The sequence below is a fragment of the Camellia sinensis genome, chromosome 11, assembly GCF_055761805.1.
Source record: "Camellia sinensis isolate YWXY chromosome 11, ASM5576180v1, whole genome shotgun sequence".
Taxonomy (NCBI): domain Eukaryota; kingdom Viridiplantae; phylum Streptophyta; class Magnoliopsida; order Ericales; family Theaceae; genus Camellia; species Camellia sinensis.
The window spans coordinates 159,200,117-159,208,346 of NC_138971.1; the positions used below are offsets into that span (position 1 = coordinate 159,200,117).

Sequence of the window (8,230 nt, forward strand, 5' to 3'; positions counted from 1 at the left end):
GAGCCTGTGGAGGTCACCCGGTCTCCAGTGAAACCAACCAGTGGGGTTTGGAGAGGGGACAAACTTTCTTCCCCGACCTTGAGCTGGCGATAGGCGTTTAGGAAGATGATGTCCGAAGAGCTACCGTGGTCGACAAGCACCCGCCTGACTTTGTAATTGGAAAGGAGAGCAGAGATGACGAGGAGGTCGTCATGGGGGTAATGGATGCCTGTGCAATCGACCTCCGTAAAGGTGATGGGCTCCATCCACTGCTTAGGGTGTTTGAAGGGGCGGTCCAATGTTGTAACTTTTTTATCTAAGCCTTGCCTTATTTTTCTAAGTTCTACACGTTGAGCAGAACGGGATGGTCCTCCACAAGCAAGCCCGCCAGCAATAACTTTGATCTCTTCGACTAGGGGGGGCGGGGTTACCTTGTGCCTGGGGTGGCTGTGGCTGTGGCTGCCGATCATGGCCTTAGTTAGGTTGTGCGTGTTGTCGAGGAGGGGTGCACCGGTGGTTGTTTCTGGTAGGTTCAATCCTTTGCCTTTGCTGAGGGCGGGCTGTCGTGAACCGACTGAGATGCCCCTGGCGTATCAAACCCTCAACCTGGTCTTTGAGGTTAACACACTCCTTGGTATTATGGCCGTGGTCCTGATCAAAGCGGCAGTATTTGGACTGGTCTCGCCGATTAAAAGGAGACCGTAATGGTTGGGGTCATTTCAAGAGATAATCTTACTGGCTCTGATTCAGGACTTGTTCCATGGGGGAATTGAGGGGTGTGTATCGTTTGAACCGGTCGGGCGATCGGGTAGGTGCCAACCAGTCTGCTCGGGCAGGTCGGTCGATATACTGAGGTGTTTGGTGAGTATACTGGGTGTTTCTGGTTTCAGAGTCCTTTCTCTTCTCTCTGGGGGTCAGATTTTTGGTCGTAGGATCTTGTCAGGCTGCTAGGGAATCTTCGGCGTTCATGTATTTTTGGGCTTTGGAGAGTAGGGTTGCCATGGAGGTCAGGGGGTTTTTGGAGAGAGAAAAAGGGAAATCAGATGATCGTAGACCGGCCATGAAAGCCGTGAGAATGACCTTGTCGTCGTTTTCTGCTACCTGCAAGGCTTCGGTGTTGAAGCGAGTGACGAAGCTGCGCAGCGACTCCATCTCGGGCTGACGGATGTTAAGGAGTTGGGTTGCCAGACGCCACTAGTGCTGGGCACCAATGAAATGGCTGAGAAATGAGTCACTTAGGTGCTGGAAAGTGGAGACAGAGTCTGCCGGCAGTTGACTAAACCAGAGTCGAGTTGACCCCTTATGCATTACGGGTAAGGGTGGGCAACCGTTTATCCAACCCGCACAACCCGCCCAAACCGACTCTACCCGCACAAATTTGACCCTACCCGCATGCATAAATAGGGCGGGTGCGGGTCTATTTTTTCATACAAAATCGGGTTTGGGTCAGACCCGACCCTACCCGTGCAAATCCACAACCCGCCCGCATGACCCGCAGCTTATGTTTAAAAGAAAAAAAAAATCTGGGTATGTCTCTCAAATTCATTTTTTTTATCCTCCTTTCCTTCTCTACCTCTCTCTCTTTTTCTCTCATCTGGGTATGTTTCTCACTCTCACTCTCTCTCTCTCTTTCGCCTACCTCTCTTTTCCTTTCTCCCCGTCACCATCACTTTCCTCTCCTCTACAGCCGCCGTCGTCTCTCCATCCCCTTCTCTTCTCTTGTCACAGTATCGTCGTCGCCCCAAACCAGATCTAGATATACTAGATCTGGAAGATCTACTGCCCAAAAAAAAAAAAAAAAAACACGACGGTACCCAGATCTCTCCTCTCCTCCATTTGTTTATGGTTTACAGACCTTGTTTTGTTGTGGGTTAGTAACTTTTTGCTTCTTTTATTTAATAAAAGAAAATTCTTTTGAATGTGTTGTTGTGTTGTAGGTTTGCAAAGGAGTTTGTAAGATTTTGCTTTGTTTATTTAATAAAAGAAAATGCTTTTATTGTTGAATAATAATAATAATAAAATTGTTTGTAAATCACAAAAATAAAGGTGTGTTTGAGCTTTGAATAGGTTGAATAATAATAATAAAGTCTAATTTTTGTTCAATACAGAACCTCCAAAAAAAAATTTTGATTAGTCAATCATTTGCATTAGGTTGGACTTTAGAGAGATTTTTAATTTTTTTTTCAATCATACACTATTTGTTAACCATAATCTGCGGAAAAAAATCTATTTAAAAAAAATCTCTCTCAAAAATGTCTCTCAAAAGAAAAATTCTCTCATTTTTGCAATTTTGCACTCTATTGATGCAAAAAATAATAATAATAAATAAATAATTCACAAACCACCCGTAACTGATCCGTGCAACCGCATGACCCACCCGTTCAATCAGCAACCCGCACTGCGGGCGGACGCGGTTCCATTTTTTCCCAACCCGTAACCCATCGGGCGGGTCCAACCCGTCATCTGAACCGCACGAAATCGATCCATGGACACCCTAGTTACGGGGAAAGCCCGACACATGATCTCGTCAGCGAATGCATGGAGGACCATGAGGGTCCTGTAAGTTTCCAAATGGTCGACTGGGTCCGTTGTGCCGTCGAAAGAGTCGAGAGAGGGCATTTTGAACTTAGGAGGTAAGGGTTTGTCCCTAATAGAGGCAACAAATGGTAAGTTGGCTATGGTGGAGGGTTTATTCTGTATGTTCTGCATGACTCTTTGAAGTTGGAGTTTTATGGCTTGGAGTTCTGCATCCCAAAGAGGAACGTTGTCACCACCGGAATACAGCCGAGGCTGGACACTACTGGCCTCTCCCTCGGGGGTGGATGCCTGTACCGATGGATGTGGGGCCCGAGGTGCCGCGTTCATATCTAGAGGAGGGGGTCGCAAGCCTTCCAAGTTGGATGGGTGGGACTGTTGGATAGGATGGCTCGGGCTCGCTCTCGGTTGGTTGGGATATCTTGAGGTAGAGGAGGAGGGATGGGAAGGTCTCTGTGAGGCAAAGCATTGATCGGGGCCTGGTTTTGTTCGGCTAAGTGGTTAATGCTGTTGGTGAGTTCTGTGAAATACTGCGGTGGGTTGTTTGGGTTAGGAGGGTTGGCTTGGGTGTCGGCAACGTTGTGTTGAGAAGCCATGGATTTGGTTGTAACCATCCACCTTGGTGGGTGGCAGGTGAGGATTATCAGGAGTGGGTCTCCGGGGACAATGAACACAGTTGCCAGACGGAGCAAAAACTTTCCCACAGACGGCGCCAACTGATGGCGCAACTTGTTCCAAACGGAGTGGGTCCGACTGATCCACGCTTCCCGAACGGGTACCCGGGTGCCGAGCCCACCAAGAAACCTGCACAAGAGTTCAATGGAGAATGGGGAGTCCCCCAGCGAACCCTCCGACGAACAAGTTAGAGAGGAAAAGGAGTGATAGTATGGAGATAGGATGGTGATTGAAAAGCTTAACCATTTTCCTTGTCTTCGAAACCTGCTTATATCCTCTACTAATCATTTCCTTGACCCTTCCGACCGGTCACGTTGGCCGAAAGTCTATGTTCTAGCTTGCCTTGTTCATGGTGAGGCCGTTCTATTCCGATGGGGAGGGGTTATCGCAATAAATGTTGCAGGGAACCTCATTAATGGTTTATGTGTGGTGCAATAACTTTGCAGGATCTTTGTCTATTAATGTGGCTTGTTCTATTCTTGACAGCTGTCTGGATGTCATTGGTTCTTAATGCCACGTTGAACTTCCAGCACTATTGGGCTTTAGTGCTTGAATTATGCATTGGGCTCTAAATGATGGGCCAAACGCTCCTATAGGCCCACCTATGTCATAAATAAATAAAGAAATAAGCGATACTTACTAAATCCAAGGAGTGGAAGTACTTCCTATCAAGAATCTTAAAAAAATAATCATATTTCTTTTAAATTCCTTACATATTAATACAGACACGAGCACACATATGTACAATATTAGGCCAGGATATAAGAAAAATGAACACAGGCATGTGACATGTGACACAATAAAGACATGTTTCAAAAAATGTAGCGTAGGATATGACACTTTGAGGGATCTGCAAAATATATAGTTATATATATTAATTATATGGGATACATAAGAATATGTAATTACTAGTAGAACAGGACTCCCAAGGCCCCCTTACACTTGTTTCGTTTGCCTAATCAATTTTTGTTTCACTACAACATTTTTTTAGTTTAGTGATCTTTAAAAGTGCTACAAAACTATTCTTCTAATGACATTTTTTAGTCTTGTGGCATTTTAAATAAGTGTCATTTATACCCATGTCACGGTAGATACTAGTGGCACCTTAGTGACACTTATAAGTGCCACTACACTATCATGGCTAAAACTTTCAATGACACTTTAATGTCATGATAAACACTATTTGGGACACTATCAAGCGCCATTAAAAAAGGACTTAGTGGCACTTCAGTGACACTTGTAAGTGCCATTACACCATCAAGGTTATAGACTTTCAGTAACACTTTAATGTCATGGTAGATACTATTCGTGATGCTATCAAGTGCCATTAAAGAAGACGTACAATCTACAAAATGCCACTATATGGATTTTTAATAGCGCTTGTTATGTCACAATTTATATTTTTAACAACTTCATAAATGTCACTGAATCCAATTCATTTGTGCCATTAAATGGATATAAGTGCCATCGGAGCTTATTCTAGTGACACTTTGCAAAGCTACCTCCACTACTACAAAATGCACTTATATGCTCTTTTCATTGACATTTTTAAAAGCCACAACTAAGCAGGCGTAAATATTTGCAAAACTTGAATTGATTTTATAAACAATTGAATATTAATTGCCACATCTTATATTAATTTGGCGTCCATTCATCTTGTAATATTTTCATAATAATAAACAAATATTACCACCATAGGATCATGTCACGACCCAAACCCGCCTCTATAGGTTTAGCATCGTAACCGGCCAATAATTTGTAATTACCGAAGGCCTACTTAACTATATTGACAATAATACAATATAACGGGGCTGGTAGAAACCAATCAATAATAACATACATCGTGCAATGAGCTGTGAGGACTTGAATGGAGATAAACTTTCATGTACATAGCCATATTCATAACCATTTATGCCCATAAGCATATATATACAAGACAAAACATAAGTTAGGGAATCAATCCCATCATCTGGAACAGTATTGACATTAGTCTTAAAACATTCTTTTCACTTAACAAACTCAAAAGGATGAAGTCGAGCCACCCAAAAATGCCTTGACACAGTCTAGTTTGGAACCTCCCAATGAGGGACAATAGCTGGCTTGACAAAACAAGGGTTCGGGTCGACGCCTCTAGCTTTGATTCAGTGCCTGGCCACCTACATATATATAATAAACTGTGAGCTAAAGCCTAGTGAATAACAAATGTGTAAAAAGGTTAAGAATGATGTCCTTTACAGTCTTTGAAACAATCGATTAGTATTAGAACACTTCAATCACTATCATTTGTCAATCAATCATTCAATTCAATCGATCCAATCAATCTTATTCTTATAGGTCATACGTGGTATATCCAATAGCAACAATACACTAGGCCGTAAAAGACCGAACAATCAATTGATGGCCATCAAACAATAACACTAGTTCCAAGATTTGGAACTGACGGATATCTCTGTAACAATAACGATGTCAATAACAATAACAATCACAATACTCTATGGATGCCACAAATACAGTTCAAAATAGGATCATCATTCAATCGATAAAAAATATCCTTTTAGAAAGCAATATGATTTATCAATCTGAAAATAAATATGATTGAACATATCTTTACAACATTGTTACTCACAGTGGGCTCCTCGAAACACGTGCTATAATGCACTAACAGTGCGGCGTCCGACCTAAACAAACAAATTCAAGCACAACAATTCAATACAAAGTCCACTCATTCGATCGATTTGTTGTTTACTTAATCAGTTTTCATTCACTGTTTACTCGTTCGGTTCTATCATTTGTTCTACACTTTCTTGGTGTTCATGAAATGTAATGTATATGAGAAACACGTTTAAATCATGCAAACGAGGGCCCGAAAGGTGATAAAGTGGAGCGAAAAACAAAACCCAAGCCTGACCAAAACCGCACGTGCGGGATGCCCAATCCGCACATGCAGATCACAGTAGATTCTATGCCTTGTTTTCCGAAATTTTGTTTCATGTGTGAAGCTCAAAGTTTGCAATTTCCACCTCATTTTCATGCATTTCACTCCTCAAAACTCATATAAACATGCTAGAATTTGGGCCTTCAACATCAAATAGGAATCAAACTTGAAATCAACTCCCAAATCTTCCAATTTGAAGAAAGATTAAAACTTCAATGAAATTACAAAACATAAATCATGAGTTGTGAAGCTTCAATTGTCAAAACCCATGACTAATTTTCGAATTTCTCATACAAAAATCTATTTGATTATTAAGATCAAAACCAATAATTTCATGAAAATAATAATTTCACAATTCTTCCTTCTTTGTTTAATAAAACAGAAATTGAAGCTGTAAGGCCTTTTCAAAAATATGTACATGTAAGAAATTTAAATCAAAATCAAACTAATTTTGATTCACAAATATAGACTATAATTTATTTTCATATTGTCCAACTTTAGATTTAATTCATTTTCTTCATATCAAACCTAATTTCAAACTCATAAATTCTAAAACATAAATTAAACTTCCAAAACTCTTGCAAATTCATGATGCATGTGCAATTGAAACTCAATTTCATGTAAGACAAATAAATTCAAATACAAAATGGTTATTTCCAAATTAACTTCTATAATTTTGAATCTAATTCAATTTCTTCACCCTTTTACTAATTCCTTTTAATTTACATGAAATTGAAGTTATATGACTGTTAGGAAAGTATTTGCATGTTTGAAATTAAGATTAAAACTAACTAATTTTCTATATTCAAAATCAAATCATAATTTAATTCTTGAATTACTCTAATTTAGATTTTTATCAATTTCCTTCCTTCTTCTTAAATTAACCCTCAATTTTCAGATTTATATGTTTAATTCATGTATAAAAGATTTATAATCTTTAGGAGAACATTCATCTATAAGGAATTTGGAGATTAATTGATTTAAAACATACTCTCCATGAAGCTCTCTTGAAACCCATCTCAACTCAGTTTCTTCAAATAATCCTCTAAAAATTCACCTTGAATCAATTTTTGTCTAGATTATTTAAATAATACAAGAAAGATGATGAAATTTCTTACCTTAAAATGATTTTTTCACAATTTTTAGCTTAAACCTTGGTATCCTTCATGTACGGGGAGCAAATATTCCGGCGTGCCCGTATTCCTTTCTTCCAAGCTCCGTCGATATCCGATCACCTGTGAGCAAATAACGGTGAGCTACCCGGCGGTGTGTGGCCGGAAAAACCCTCCGACGGTCAAGTTAGCACACACCTTAGAGGGAATAGAGAGAAGGGAGAGAGTGTTTGAGTGTAAGAAATCCTTACAGATGTGTTCGTGTGTCGCGTATGGGGGGCGCAGACATGCTTATATACCTTCTGAGCCCCATATCCACTCCCTGTCATCTCCTGACACGTGGCTCTGCTATCCCATCTGTCAGCATAAACCATGCCATTCATCACCTGCTCTCAACTGCCTGTCAGCACAGCTGGAGCTCGGCAGCCGAGCTGCCCTTCCTCGGTCATACCATGATTCATACCTCAAGCGCCTAACCGGATAGACACACGGAGGACCGGGCTAAGCGGTATCCCGGCCGAGCCTAGCCCGGATACTTCGATCGGCCTTCCTGCCGACCATACAGTCTCCTCGGCTGACCATGCCTTTCCGGGCACCGGCCACTCAACTTCCTCGGTTGTCCATGCCTTCCTGGGCGCCGGTCACTCGGTCAATCCGGCTTTGGCCATCCTCGGACCGGGCACCCTGGTCCGACCGAGCACTGCCTTACCGAACAGTTTCTGTCCGGTCCGGGGTGACACTCAGCCCGTACTCTGCCCGGCCCAAATTCTGGCAGCCCACTTTGGGTAAAAAGTCGATCGTCTCGGACCTATGCACTGTTGGGCCCTCAACTTGCTCGGTCGATATCTCGGCCCAACTCCAGATCATAAATTACCCTCTCAATTGCCCCTTAATTCCGTCCGCGGAAGCGTGACTGGGATTACCCACTTCGACCGAGATAACATTTATCCGGTCGTCAAGACGCCAAGCCTTCATCGAGCTAATCTGCTATCCT

General features: G+C 41.8%; 1 long non-coding RNA gene across 1 annotated transcript; it reads right to left on the minus strand.

Moving 5' to 3' along the window:
* Positions 1–5,057: 5,057 nt before the first annotated feature.
* Positions 5,058–7,291, minus strand: LOC145802964 (uncharacterized). The gene is made up of 3 exons (XR_014344859.1): positions 7,243–7,291; positions 5,816–5,867; positions 5,058–5,345 (listed from the first exon to the last, which is right to left on the minus strand). It is a non-coding gene; the product is annotated as an uncharacterized LOC145802964 (long non-coding RNA).
* Between the last annotated feature and the right edge of the window lie 939 nt (positions 7,292–8,230).